The sequence below is a fragment of the Dama dama genome, chromosome 15 (assembly GCF_033118175.1).
Source record: "Dama dama isolate Ldn47 chromosome 15, ASM3311817v1, whole genome shotgun sequence".
In the NCBI taxonomy this organism is placed as follows: Eukaryota; Metazoa; Chordata; class Mammalia; order Artiodactyla; family Cervidae; genus Dama; species Dama dama.
Genome location: NC_083695.1, coordinates 92,359,675 through 92,374,469, shown reverse-complemented (window position 1 = coordinate 92,374,469; position 14,795 = coordinate 92,359,675).

Here is a 14,795-nt window from a genome sequence, read left to right as displayed (position 1 = left end):
TCTGGCTCAGTTGGAACCTGCAGAGACCCATCTTCAACACCGAAAGGGCAGGTTAGTGCTCCACTCAGCCTTGGAATTTAATAGACTTTTCATTGAAAGTTTATCCTCTTATTTGTCACAACGCAACCATCTTTGAGTCACCCAAGCCCTTTTCACATATTTCCTTATGGCATCAGTGTGAACACCAGAGGGAGAAGGGACACATTCTCTTTGACTTTTTCTTCTCATTGGTCAAACCTGAAGTCGAGACATGCATTCAGAACCGTGTTTCAGAAGTTCAAGCACATCATGTATTTTGGACAGAAAAGATCAACAGGAGCCCTTTCTTTTCTAATTTCCAGAGCTTCCTTCCTGTTATGACCTCAAGAAATGTCCCCAAAGCACCACCTTGATCGCTACTGCATTTGGCTCCTTGCTGAAAGCAGGACTTGGAAATGTGTTAAAATGATTTTAAGGGAATAAGTGACAAGCTGAAAAAGGTCATCAGCTGAAATTAATTTAGGGTTTTGGTGTCTTAAAAATAATTCTACAATTGATTCCATTGTTCCTAATTATAACACATATTAAGCTCTGCATCTTTCAGCATATATGGAAAAATCAATTTCATCTTAACGGCTTCTTAATTCATACAACTGCTCTATCCTCTGAAAGTATAATTAAAATGCAGAAAGTGGCTGAGTGCATTTTCTGGTTTTATACCAGAGTAGGGGAAATAAAGGCTTAGGCAGAGCTTAGGTTAATTTATTGAAATAAATCATCTCTCTGGTGACTGGTTGCTCCTAAAATGCTCTGTTAGAGTTTTCACTTGGGCGTTCAGAATAGGCCCAGTGTTGGAGATGGAAGTTCTATGGAAATAAAAGGCAAAGACAGTCCAGAAGGTGCTGGTGGAACATAAAAAGTGCAAGCAAGTCTCCTTGCTTCAGACCATCGTTTCTCGGTGTCGGCGTTGTTGATATTTGTAGCTGATGGTTTTTGGTGGTTGGTTCCTGTGCGCTGGAGGCGGTGGGAGCAGCCTCTGTTGAGTAGAGATCAGTAGCACTCTACCCCGTCCCCCCAGCTGGGACAATGGAAAATGTCTCTGGACACTATCAAATGTCCCCAGGTAGGGGCCAAACCACCTCCACGGAGAACCACTGTTTAGAGGTAAGTTCTCTGCTCGCTGGCTCTCCACGGTCGTGGAGTCCATGGGTGGACATACATTTCACAAGCGTGGCATCACTGTTGGCTGACGGTATGTTTTTCTTGCTTGGTGATGCATAAAATAGTGGTGTGTCTTCTAATGGATAAAACCTTAGGTTCAAAGGAATAGTACTTACTTTTATAAAGGAACTATCCATGGCAGTATTTGAGGCATGTTACTTAATATTACATGTTCATTTAAATAATAACAAAAGTGAAATGAAGCAAAAGCGCTCGTCGCTCAGTTGTGCCTGATTCTTTGCGACCCCATAGATCAAGCCCGCCAAGCTCCTCTGTTCATGGAATTTTTCAGGCAAGTATATTGGAGCAGGTAGACATTCCCTTCGCCAGGGGATCTTCCTGACCTGGGAATCAAACACGGGTCTCCTGCACTGCAGGCGGATTCCTACTGTCCGAACCACAAGGGAAGCCCAATTAATAACGAAGTAGGCTCTTAATTGTTTTCACTGACATACAGTCTTAGTTACACACTTCTGCACCTTGTCCTACTCTTCTTACACTTTGGTTTTATTTTAATAATACCCTGAAGTTGTTTTTAAGAAGGCAGATGTCGTATTAAACATAGTGTCATCATATCATAAGTGGTGTTTTGATAAATAAATTCCATTAATCACTGATGTGATGTCTATGGTATGCTACTGATGCACCTGGTGAACGGCAGCCAGCAGTGGCCTTTATAAGGAAGCATCGTGAGGAGAGGAAAACCTGCTATAAAGCACCTTGTTCTGCCAGAGACTGGATGCCTCCGGAAAGCATTTTCAGGAATGATCTTCGCGGCAGCCAACACTTCATTTATGAATTCACCCAAGAATCAATGAAGGCCCACTCTCTTCCAGGAACTGCGTGAGTTTCTGGGGACGCAGCTGTAAAGAAACCCCACAAAGGGTAAACGCAGGGGGGAAAGGACAGCTCCAAGGTCAGGGTGGGGGTGGGCGCAGCACCTGACAGAACTTGGCCTTGACTGTGAGGAAGGGCAGAGCGGCACGTGCCCCCAGGGGACAGGGAAGAAGCATGCGGTCATCTGAGGACTGGAAGGTGGCTCAGTCTGGTGACCACAAGGATTCACGGGATGGCCCAGGGGTTCCCCACGGGGCAGGGTGCACTTGAATCTGAGGCTCATAAATGCTGTCAAGCTGGGGAGGAGACCTTATCGGACCTGTGCTTTAGAAGCCTGGTCTGGCTGCCAGGAGCGGGCAGCATGGGAAGACTGGGCATTGGGACAAAGAGGCCCCCACCCCAAGGGCTGTGTGGTCAGGGTACAGATGGGATGGTGTGGTGTGCACCAGGGTGGCGGCCCTGGAGCTGGAGAGAAGTAGATACAACTGAGATGTTTGGGAGACAGACATGAATGGACACCGTTATTGACGAGATGTGTGGGGCAACGGGCTGATTCAGAGTGATCTCTTTCACCAGCTCATCATAGCCACTCAGAAATGCAGCACCTCCAAAGGCCAACAGTGCCCAAGTCCTGACCACATCCTCCCATCCTCCCCATCCCTCCTCCACCCCACTCCTTCTTCTCCAGAGTCTCTAACCGCACAAGTGTCCAGCCGCTGTTCTAGCCGCATCCTCACCATCATTCACCCCCATCAGGGCCTCTCCTTCTCCGTCACCCAGCTCAGAGCCCACAGTCCATCATTACAATGAAGCCCCCCGCCCCAAAAGCATCCCCCTCTCACAACTGGCAAAACTCCAACCTTCAGTGAATCTGCGTGACCCCATTTCTGAGCCTCACTCAGGTTATAACTGTAGCAAAACCTTACAACAATGGTTCCCGGTCTCATGTAAAGCTTCATGACCCTAGCTCTCCCATGAGCCCCAACCCTGCCCAACCAGCATGATGTATCTGTTAAATAGGCCCCTCCTCTCAGCATGTAAAAAGGAGATTTCATGGCTTCTCTCCTCTAATGCTCCTATGGCCCACAGTCCTCTTTTATACCACCCCCCCCACAGAAACACATACACACAAATCTGTATGTGGGTGTGCGCTCAGTCATGTCTGACTCTTTGCGGCCCCATGGACTGTACCCATGAAGCTCCTCTGTCCATGGAATTTTCTAGGCAAGAATACTAGAGTGGGTTGCCATTTCCTACTCCAGGGGGATCTTCCCAACCCGGGGATCAAACCCAAGTCTCTTATGTCTCCTGCATTGGCAGGTAGATTCTTTACCACTAGCACCACCTGGGAAGCCCATACAGAATTTTGAGTTCATGGTTTTTTGCTGAGAAAGCAGAGGCAGAGTCAGGCTCTCTTTGATCTTTTCGCTATGAAAACCACCGACTCCCTCATGTCAGTACCCATGTCCTGACTCTTGCCTTGCTGTGATGGAGTAAAGTCCTTGCTCTTGTTGGGGGCCAACCCCCCTAATTTCTCAGGAATTTTGTGCCCGTGGTTCTCTCTCCTTGCTCCCCTGCCCTCTCTCTGGCTTATAGATTACTATCACGAGCCCTAAGTCCCTTCATGCCCCCTACAGAGGCCATTTCCCAGATGATCTGAGTATCGTAAAGAGGGAAGCAGATGGGAGGAAAAGGAACAGGCTTTTCCTGACCACTGGCACTGCACCCACCCCCCACTGTGGTGCTCTGGGCCAGGGGTGGGGTGCACATCCCCAACAGAACTTCACCTGGGATCCCCAGCTTAAAGGCTCAGGGTGGAAAAACCCTCAGCCCTTCAGGGCTGCTGAGCAGAAAACCAAGGATTTGCTGAGTGAAGGCTCTTGTCTGTAGGCAGCCCTCCAGGACTCGTAATTCCCGTAAATCCTATCTCTCAGGATGACCCTGCTGACTATATTCTCGCTCTTAACCTCTCTCTTCATCCTTTTCCCCCAAGGTTTAGACATCACATCCATAGATCCTACCATCTAGTTTTTACGAGCACTATAGTTATTTTCCAACTATGTACCCATTTAAACTTTACAGTCTTTTATTAGGGTTGTATTCATGGGCAAATAAATACAAGACTCTTGAAACTTTATCTACTGGAAGCTTTTGCCTCTGCCTACAAAACGATGCCGATCTCCCAGCTCAACGAATTTCATGTCATTATCTCTGAGAGGGAGAGCTGTCTAAACTTCAGGTCCCTAAACAGGATGAAGATAAATGTCGATCTGATCCTCTTGTGATTTTGTGGATTTTTCTTTTAGCATTTTGAAAATTATTTCATTGAGAATACTAAAGCTATCAATGAATATTAAGTACATATACTATCCTGCAAAAAGGAACATTAACTTAATTATAAGTATGAAATCTACACTACATACATTTTGGGTTTGGGATCGATGACTTACGATCCATATGCCACAGCAGTTGCATAGCCATATTACATATTTAGGCTAGCTACTTACAGTCACCTGTGAACATTTCAAAGGTGTCTAACTAATATCTTAGCCATACGATTAGGAACAGATGCTGTAATCCACTCTTGAACAAATGAGAGGTTTTGGAGCCCAATGGATGCATCTCATTTGCTTTAAATATGTGCGTCATTTCTCTTGACTGATGTTCAGTTGAGAAAGATTTGTAATACAGGTCAGATGCTGGCCAGAAGGAAAAGGTAAATACCCGAGAAGAGTGGGGAGGAAGGAAGAGAGGCAGGAAATTTCGGGCTTGGAGTTGCTTCATCCAGCTGCTAATCCAGCTGGGTAGGAAAGCCAGAGGGCACGATCTCTCCCCCCCAGGACAGAAGTGCCCCCACCCCATGGGTGTGACAGGAGACTTAGTGCTTTTTCCACATCCTCGCCAACCCTGGTTATTTGTGGTCTTTCTGCTGACAGTCACTCTGGATGGTGTGAGGTGATATTTCATCAGGGCTTTGATTTGCACTTTTCTGGGGATCACTGATCAGCATCTTTTCGTGTGACCATCAGCCATCCATATGTCTTCTTTGAAAAGAATATTGAAGTCTTCTGTCCACTTTTTTTTAAAAAATACAGATTCTATTTTATTACTTTGCTTTTTCAGTTAACTTACTATAAAATGATTTGGTCTTTTCTTGAGGTGTAGTTGACACATAATATTAATTAGTTTCAGGTGTTCAATTTAGTTATTCAACATTTGTATGCATTGTGAAATGGTCATCCCAGTATGTCTGGTAACCATATGTCACCTTTTAAAATTAACACAGTATTACTCATTACATTTCCCATGCTGTACATTATATCATGATGTATTTATTTTATAACTGGAAGTTTGTACTTCTTTCACTTACTCCACCCTTTTCCCCTCTGGCAACCACCAGACTATTTTCTGTATCTATGAGTCTGTTTCTGGTTTTTTTTTGCTTATTTTTTGGATTCCACATATTAGTGAAATCATGTGGCCTTTGTCTTTCTCTGACTTATTTCACTTAGCATGATAACCTCAGGGTCCATTAATGTTGTCACAATGACAAGATTTCATTCTTCTTTTTGGCTGGTATTCCACTTTTCAATCCTATCTCTTGCCTCCTTTTTTTTCCCCTTCAAGAACGGGAATGGCTTCTTTTTGCCTCCATTTTCTGAATTGCAAGGGATTCCCAGAATGATACTGTGGTCCTTCTTAAGAAGGGCGGTCTCACTGCCCTCCCCTAGTGGAGGGTGAAAGAGAAACATGAGTGATGGCTTATACAGGTTACAGTTTTGGTTTCCCTTATTTAACATTCTCAAAATATACCCCAGCTGTACGAGGCTGAAAGACCAGGGAATACCCCTATGAGTGGGGACCTGACGTTATTTCATGTACTTGTGAAGAGACAATGATGATGGGAAAATGTACTGAAATGGGCTAAACTGGCAAAGTCCTTTACAACTGGCTTCCACTGATGAGATACCTAGTTTAGGTGGAGGAAAAAAGTATTAGGAAGTATCGGGACTCTTTGATTGGCAACAAGGAATTCTGGAATGTCCTCTTGATCAAGTTGACCTCAAAAATTTAATGATTATAAGACAGCTCCCGAGGGTCAGAGCTGATGTGGTTTAGGATTCTTGACTTTGTCTGTCTGCCTCCACGCTCTGTCCCAGAGCCTCTCCCTTCTGTTTCCACAGCCCTGTTTCTCCTATTGCCCAGTGGGACCCTGAGAGGATTTGTTGCAAATCAATCGTTGAGCCTCCATTTGCTCTTTTCCTGAGACAGGCTGGGACCTGGGACCCTTTGCTGCAAAACTTGCCCCTGGACACACCTCTCCTTGAGCAACGAAATACAGAGAAACTGTATATGAAAAATAACGGTGTGTCTGCGCAGTTCAAGGAAATTCTGGACTGAAATATGCAAAGGCCAGAAAAACCCAATGTCATGTCCAAAGAGCCAGGATCATAACACTGGGTGTTGGGAGCAAAAAAAAAAAGGGTACTGTGCATGCCTCCTGCGCTGGACACCAAAAGAGTGGGCAAACCACCTAAGCCAGCCCTCCAGCCTGACCCCTGGACGCACTCCTACCCTCACCGCACATAAGAAACAATCTGGGCTCACCTTAGGGAGCAAGCAAGAGCAGCTGTTGTCTGTTCTTGCTCGCTCTGCTGCAGCAGGGGCCCCAGTAAAGCCTTGCCTGAATTTCTTGTCTGGCCTGTGATCAATTTCTGTTTATTGCGGAAGACCAAGAATCCTAGTCAGCAGTCAGTCTTCCTCCAACACTTCTCCTCAAGTCTCGCGCTGGACTCCGCTTTGTCAGGCCACTTTATCTCCCAGTGGCTGTCCCAGCAGCCCCCTGGAGCACCCTGGGGGTGCGAGGGGGTGCCGTCTCCCTGATGGACTCCACTGCCCCCCCTAAAGCCCCACCAATCCCTCCATTTCTTCGATGGAGAGAGCTCTGCTGGTCTACCTCAAACTCTGCCTGCTCAAGAAATTGGCAATAAAACCCACTGTGGGAAACTTTGCCAGTGAGAAGGGCAAGGCTCAAGCCTGCAGAAAGGAACCCGTTGGGATCCCACTGTTCTGCTTCTCCTGCTGTGCCCCGAAGCCAGGAGGCACCCCAGGAGCTGACTCGGCCTGCCTGGGTCCCACCACAGCCCTTCTTGCTGCATCCATCCTTGTAGGACCCCTCTTACAGTGTCAGAAGCTATCCTGGCTTCTTGATGCTGCTTCCACCTTCTCTGAATGTGTATGCTTCAATCAGAAGATTTGATAAATCAGGGAGGTTTATCAGCCCTTCCTAGGCGGCAAAGTGTAAGAACCCACCTGCCAATGCAGGAGACACAGGTTCAATCCTTGGGTTTGGACGATCCCCTGGAAGAGGAAATGGCAACCCACTCCAGTATTCTTGCCTGGGAAATCCCATGGACAGAGGAACTTGGTGGGCTACAGTCCAAGGGGTTGCAAAGGGTCGGACACAGCTGAGCACATGCACACACACACACACACACACACACACAGTCTTTTTAATAGTTGCATATCTTTTTCTTCTTTTAAATTCAGGTTTATGGGTGAATCCTCAGCATGGAGCAAGGGTGGCCTATGATTGGGGGATTTCCAACTACAGGATTGAGGTAATCCATAAGCGAGGGGCCCAGGGGAAGCACCTCCAGGCCCACTGGGCAGCAAGAGCTGGGAGGACCTTGGAGCAGCCAACTTCAACCCCAGGTTCGAATAGCACAAATCATGTGGTTTTGAAAGATCTGTGAGGACTATTGAATTCTACTCTTCTGGGGATTATTTTACTTATTTTCCATGAATGCCCATTGAAGACTTGCCCCATTCAGCCTAAAGCATCAACGCATCTACGTGGCAGGTTATTCATTTTCTTTACATTCATATATGTGCTCCTGGAGGAAGGCAAGGGATACAGGCAGGAAAGAGGACAACCTCACAGTGTTCCGAACGTGACATCGGGCCCCCAGGCCGTACCACCTCTTCTTGGCAGCAACTAGAGTACCTGAGGGTCTGTCCCTGGTTGCCAACACAGATGGTGATTTCACAGACTGCTCTGAGAGATTCTAAAGGAAGTCGCTGCTTGAGAAAGATGTCAGCATTATGAAAAAGACACCTGTCAAAGATGAAACCTCGTTACACTCTGGAATGAAGAGCTCCTTTGGAATCTCAGCTGAGTGTATGATAAACATGTAATTTCCCAGTGCAGTCACAAGAATGAATTTCCAGTAACACTGTGAAAAAGCAAAGTTGCAGGAACGTGAAGAACATATTATCTAACTTTTAACTTAAACGGCTAACACTCCTTTTTTCTGAATCCCTGCTGTGTCAGTCCATGCCAGGCAGGATGCAAGCATCATTCTGTCACCGGACCTCAGTGTGACAGTCCTTGTCACCTCAGGTATCACAGGGGAGCACCCAAGGCCCTGTATAATGAGAGTGCTATGGTTGCAAGAGATACATGTGGGCCCTAGCTTCATCAAACCTGGAGAGATTGTGCAAGGCTCGGAAATTAATGGAGGATTTGAACATCTATGCCTGGGACATGACTGGGATGACCCAGCATCTCAGCAGCAGGAATACATAGATCAGCAAGGCAGGACTTAGCAATGCTGCCCTGGGGGAAAATGGCCAAAAGAGAAAGAAAGTCAGATTGGCCTGGCTGGGTGACAAGACCATACTAGGTGTGTTTAGTGAAAGCAAGAACAGCTGCATCAGTTGTTCACTCCCTAAATCATATCTGACTCATAGCCCCTATCCTCCGCTGTCTCCTGGAGTTTGCTCAAATTCACTTCCATTGAGTCATTGATGCCATCCAACCATCTCATCCTCTGTCGTCCCCTTCTCCTGCTGCCCTCAATCTTTCCTAGCATCAGGGTCTTTTCAAATGTGTCAGCTCTTTGCATCAGGTGGCCAAAGTATTGGAACTTCAGCTTCAGCATCCGTCCTTCCAATGAATATTCAGAATTGATTTCCTTTAGGATTGACTGGTTTGATCTCCTTGCAGTCCAAGAGACTCTCAAGAGTCTTCTCCAGCACCACAGTTCAAAAGCATCAATTCTTTGGCCCTCAGCCTTCATGGTCCAACTCTCACTTTCGTACGTGACTACTGGAAAAACCATAACTGTGACTATACGGATGTTTGTCGGCAAAATGCTGTCTCTGTTTTTCAATACCCTGTCTAGGTTTGTCATGGCTCTCCTTCCAAACTCAACATTGCATCAGAACCACCCAGGGAAGGGGCGGAGCCTTCCCCAGAAGCCAAGCCAAGTGCTATTCCCACAGAAAGCCCAGGGACCCGCGGTTGCCAGCAGCACAGACTCAGAGAGAGCAAGCTCCAGCCTGAGATGCAGCAGAACACAAGACCATGAGGACTGACTTTGGGGCCAGGTGGCCCAGAAGGACCCCTGTCCTGCCAGGTCCTAGCTCTGTGACCCTTGACCAGTGGACTCACCTCTCTGCGCCTCGGGGTCCTCATCTCTAAAATGCAGCTGATACAAACTCCAGCAACTGTCGTGTAAGCTTGTGGTGGTGGGGGGAGCTTTACTACAAGTAGAAAGCTTAGAACAGGACCTGGGGCCCCATGACAGGTCGCTATTATTCCCACCGTCTTGCCCAAGATGCAGGAATCGCATCATTTGTGGAGTCCAGTGCAAAATTAAAATGTAGGGGTCCTTGTTCAAAAATAGTGGGAATTTCCAGACAGCAACAATAAATAGGGGCTTCCCAGGTGGCTCAGTGGTAAAGAATCTGCCTGCCAATGCAGGGGCCGCAGGAGATACAGGTTTGATAGCCAGGTGGGGAACAACCCCCAGAGAAAAAAATGGTAGTCCACTCCGGTATTTTTGCCTGGAGAATTCCATGGACCGAGGAGCCTGGTGGACCCCAGTCCATGAGGTAGCAAAGAATCGGACACAACTGAGCGCCCAGGTGTGCACACACTCACACACACACAAACATATATATGCACACAATGGACTACTACTGACTCATAAAAAGAAAGAAGTTTTGCAATTGTGCCAAATAAATGGACTGCGGTGGTACTTGCTAAGTGATAATTCAGACAGATTCAGATAATTCAGACAAACCCAGTATGATATCACTTACTTGAAGAATCTAAAAATACAACTCTTGAATATAACAAAAAATGAGACAGACTCAAACATATAGAAAACAAACTGGCGGTTACCAGTTGGGTGGGGAAGGACACTATAGAAGTGGGCAGAGGAGTCCACAGTCCTGAAAACAGACACAGCTGAAGTGACTGAGCACGCACCCAGCAGTAGATGGCTACACCAGCCCCAGGGCCCCAGGGAGCAGGGGCCCCGCGGGACTCTCTGGACCACACACACGTGAAAACAGCCCCGCCTAGGTCACATGATGGGCAAAGCTCTAATTTCAACCCTGGACCGTCTCCTACCAAACCTGTGCATCTTCTGCTTCCCTGCATCACCTCTCTGTACGGTTTATCCTTTTCTAAAGGACTTCCTCTGGAAAATAGCTGGGTCCTCATGGGAGCCCAGGAAACAAACATCAGAGGCAGAGCATGATGTGGACAACAGCCCCTGGCTCTTTGGAAAGAAGATGAGCAGCCCAACCCTGAAAACTGTGGACAGGCTAAGATGTGGGCTTAGGGCCAAAAGCAGCCAGACCACCTCGAAATCCCTTATGCTTGTGGTTCTGTGGGGAAATCTGTGGGCAGAATCAGGTATGACGTGATGGGAAGAATGTCAGGTGAAAGGTAGAAAGGCCAGCGGGAGTTCAGCCCCCAGGATCTCAAGGTGACACTCTTTATGAAGAAGCGACTGGCAGGAGGAAGAAGCACCCAAGACTATAAATGTCAGTGGGAGTCTGGAGTTGATGCCTGTCTTCGTCTGCAAAAGGGTCCCTCTGAAAGAAAATGGCGATGTCACAGCCACACACTCCCAGCCAGCATGATGAGCCTTGTCTGAGTCTGAGCCCCCGGCCCGGTCTCTGCTCTCATGTGGACCCTCGGCCAAGGCTCCCAGGCATTCTTGGGGAGGAGGCACTCCGTTCTCACCCACTTTGTACCAAGTCCGAAACTTCCGCCTTGCAGGCATTGTTTTCTGGATGCTTGATGGTCAGGCCACAAGTAGTGATCTGGAACAACTTGTTGGAAGGCTGGAAAGAACCAGCGCTTTTCTTTCTTTTCCTAAGCCCCTAAGTTCACCGTTTTCTAAGAGAAAAAAAAGCAGGTTGTTGCCTTCTGAGTCTCAGCGTTGACAGTCACAGGCTAAACTCCCCGGTGACCATGTGATCCCTTTCCCACACCATCTTCCCAGCTCCCCACCTAACTTCAGGGCTTGTTCTCCTTTCAGCTGTGAACGAGGAGTCAGTCTCCTGCTGAGCAGCTCTCCTGTCTCTGTTCTCAGGTTCTGTGTCTGGGTCCCTGGGATGGACTTTCTACAGCTCCGGAAGCAGAGGGCAGAGTGTGGGGAGTGGCCTTCCCCCCGACAGTCATTAACCAGTGGCGGTCCCTGCTCAGGGGGGAAGCCTGGCTGTCCTGTCCCTATTTGGGACGATGCTGAGACATCACTTAAGAGGCTCAGCCTGAAGCAGGGCCACATGATGCTTTTCATGGGCCCCTTTCTCCAAATAGAAATATAAAACTTCTTTGGAGAGAAATATTTAAAATTAGATTTTAGGATAACATTAGTAGAAAGACAAATAGAATCCAGGCCTGATTTTGAAAGAAACTGAAACTTTTTTTGTGAGCCCTGAAAATAGTGTGGTCTCCTCTGTACCTTATGGAGAAGCCAGCGGGGCTGGAGGGACTCTCTGGGTAGGTGGCCAGTGCTCACGTGCTTCCTCCCCTACCCCTCACCTGGATTCTCCCGGGAGCTGGTGCAGTCGACCCCGTCTGCCACTGGCCTCCATGTCCAGTAGTGCATTTCCCACTCTGCTTGTCCATGTGAGGGGTCTGTCTCCCCAAATCTCAGAACCACAGCTTTTCTCATAATACCTCGCCCATGTTGGACCCGTAAGGAAGGGTATGCAACAAACGCCAGCAAAATATTGTTGAATTCATCCATTCATTCCCGAACAGTCCATGTGAAAAACTGAAGTCTGTAGATACTTTTTACCCCAAAACCCATCACATGGAAAAAAAAAATACTGAATCTTAATTCCAAGTTTGAAAAAATAAGGAAGACTATTCCTTTGCATTCCCTTGCTGTTCAACCATTTAGCCTTGGACGGTGTTGACTTTCAGGAAGAGGAAAAAGTCGTTCAGAACGAGGGCTGGGAATTCAGTGGGGGATCAAATAGAGCACTACTATTAGGATAAAACATGAGGCATGGCTAGAAGCCATGAGAATTATTCTCTGGAGTTTCAAATAGTGTGGCTCTGAAGAGCAGACCAAACAATTGTTTGAGCAATCCCAGACATGCTGGAAAACAGGAGTCGACTCAAAAAGTGATGATTTTGAAAGGGTGTGGCACTCTCCTGTATGCATGGGTCAGGGTTATATTAACAAGCACATTCTTACCCCACTGTAATCATATTTCATTCAATGTCTGAAATACGGCCTGGGGTGATGATCTGTTAGTTCTTTAAAAATGTGATGTACTTTTCAGAGTTTAAAAACCTACAAAATAGCAGCTTATTCAAGCACATTGGTAGTCACCAATAACAACCTGGGGCGTCACTAACTCCTTATTGCTATGGTAAAGTAGAAATTGGATCACACACACACTCTTCATAATGCTTCATTATCACAGCGCTGATGCTGCTAGGAGGCAGGACTTCTGTTGATGTGGCATGCAAAGCATTTTTGATCCAGCAAAGACTAAATCTGTATTCAAGTTGGCAACAACCAAGAATTTTCACTCTTTTCTCTATATTGTAGGTCTTTGACATTCTCAAGTCTGGTTTTCACATTGGAGCGCTAATCTGTGATTTCAGATAACTGCCTTATTATTGATATTTTCTCCTTACAGTAACACTTCGGAGCTCACAGTCAGGACCACATTTCCAGAGCATCTTCATAGGGTAGGTGTGTTCGGCCTCCCTAAGCAGTGTTGCTCTCGTGACTCTGCCCACACCGGGGACTCCGCCCGCGATGGAACTCCACCTACAACGAGGACCCAGTCCAGATGGCCCGGGACACCCTGACCTACAGCTACAACGAACTTTCTTTCAGGAACACAGGGACAGCTTGAGACAGGAAGTGGCTTTTCAAAATATGCCGAAAAGATGGAAAGAAGAAAGACACCTTCTCCTACATTTTATTTGTCTCTTCTCCTGATGGGGATTCTCTGACAGTCATTTCTTCTGACACCCGTGAACCAGGAGAAAATATTAAAGCCAGTTTGTCCTCTCAGAGGGACCCTTTGCCTGACACAGAAACCCGCTCCCTGTCTGCCTCTGAAACTTCTATTTTTTTTTTCCTGCCTAAGGAAGAGGTGTTCTATCCCACCCCAAGGAAAAACTTGACCATTGGAGTTCTATTGCTCATTTGATGGGACAGCATGTCTCACTCCTAGATTCTCTGAATTCAGTTTCTTTCCTTTCCCTGAGGAATGCTTTGCCAACCAGAGCTTTTAGGTTTTTGCATCATGTTGCAGAGGTGGAAAGAGGTGGGGTGTGTCCACCAAGCAGGTGTGGAGAGGCATCTAAGGAGAGAGAAGCCAGGAGCCAAGGAGTATGTGAGACAGGCAAATGGAAGAAGAGGGAAGCTCCTCAGGCACTGTGTAAGCTATTCACACTAATGAACGCACAAGTGAAGACCTGAGTTGGTTTGAAATGAATTTCTGGTGACTGAGCAGGTACTTGATCTTCTGAGATCAGGCTCTGAGTGTTACGGCTTCAACAGTGATCCATCTCCAACCCAGTCCCCCTTCCCTCCTTCAATCTTAATCAGCCTCGAGCTCTGTCTGAACTCGGGCTCTGTCTGCTGAATCTCTGTACCCACTTGATCTTGTCGTCTTCTTGGACATTGTCCTACTGGGGCTTCCCAGGGGGCTCCGTGGTGAAGAATCCACCTGCTAGTTCAGGAGAGGCAGGAGACATGAGTTCGATCCCTGGGTTTGGAAGGTCCCTGGAGGAGGAAGTGGCAACCCACTCCAGTATTCTTGGCTGGGAAATCCCATGGACAGAGGGGCCTGGCAGGCTACAGTTCATGGTGTCACAAATAGTCGGACATGACTGAACAACTGAGCATGCACACACACAAACACACACACACACTGCAAATGACCGTCATCTTCCATCTGGATGAAGAGAGCAGCCTTCTGATTGTTGTCTCTGCTGCCACTTCTAGGCCAGCAGGTACCACGGATCAAATACAACAGACCTTGCCCAGGCATCATCCACAGGCTGCTCCTGGTCAGCGGGTAGCTCTCCACCCACTCTGGAGATGAAGGGCCGATGTTCCTTCCATGCCAGGACTCCAAATTCATCTGTGTCCTGTCGCTGCTCTGAAGTCTTCGTCCTGAGACAGCACCTATCATGTGCTCACTAGATCTCGATCAGATGCCTGAAAGGGGGACCAGGAAGGAGCCCAGGAGAGGAAGTGGGTTTGGATGAAGAACAGCCATCTCTGCCTTGGTGAAAACAGTGACATTCCCTGGTCGAGGAGAAGGGTTCACAAGCCAACCTCAGCTCAGTCACTACCCACCTGAAAGGCCCAGAGCACTTCACTTTGAGGGTTTAGTTTATCTGTCACATGGGAGTTTGATGAGGCAATGCCTAGGTTCTAAGAAATCATGGTCAATGTTCACTGTGCTTCAGAACC